The sequence below is a fragment of the Mandrillus leucophaeus genome, unplaced genomic scaffold (assembly GCF_000951045.1).
Source record: "Mandrillus leucophaeus isolate KB7577 unplaced genomic scaffold, Mleu.le_1.0 Scaffold290, whole genome shotgun sequence".
Lineage (NCBI taxonomy): Eukaryota > Metazoa > Chordata > Mammalia > Primates > Cercopithecidae > Mandrillus > Mandrillus leucophaeus.
Window position 1 is genome coordinate 1,002,026 of NW_012103032.1, and position 757 is coordinate 1,002,782.

Consider the following 757-nt stretch of genomic DNA (forward strand, 5'->3'; position numbering starts at 1 on the left):
TTTTTTTTTTTTTTTTTTGAGACAGGGTTTTGTCACGTTGCCCAGGCCGGTCTCAAACTCCTGGGCTCAAGGCATCTGCCCACCTCAGCCCCTCCCAAGGTGCTGGGTTTACAGGCGTGAGCACCATGGCCAGCCAGTGCTCACTCTTGCTGAATGTCAGGCTCCCATACTGACTGCAGGCCCTGTGACAGCATGGGCTATGTCCACCTGCCTCTGCTACTGACTCACTGACATGCACAGATTCCCAATTTGCCTCCTTGCAGCGAATTCCTCCTGTATGAATTCACTTCCAGGCGAATCACTTTAATCATGTCACTTCCCAGTCCAAGAACCTGCAAGACTCCCTAGTGCCTCCTGAATCAAGCCCAAACCCTTCTTGGCAGTTAGGATTCTTCAAACCTGACCTTGCTTTCCCCATCTTATATGAACCTGTTCCGGAAGGACCTACCTCGGCAGTCAAGCCTTCCCTGTGCTGTCCACACACCATTCCTACCTCCCTGCCCTTGGCCAAACCACTCCCCTACCTACCTGGGAGGTGCCCCACCCTCCATTATCCCTGACCTTAGAGACCAACTTGAATTCCCTTTTCTTTTTTTTTGAGAAGGAGTTTTGCTCTTGTCACTCAGGCTGGAGTGCGGTGGCACGATCTCATCTCCACTCACTGCAACCTCCACCTCCCAGGTTCAAGCGATTGTCCTGCCTCAGCCTCCCAAGTAGCTGGGATTACAGGTGCATGCCCCCACACCCAGCTATTTTT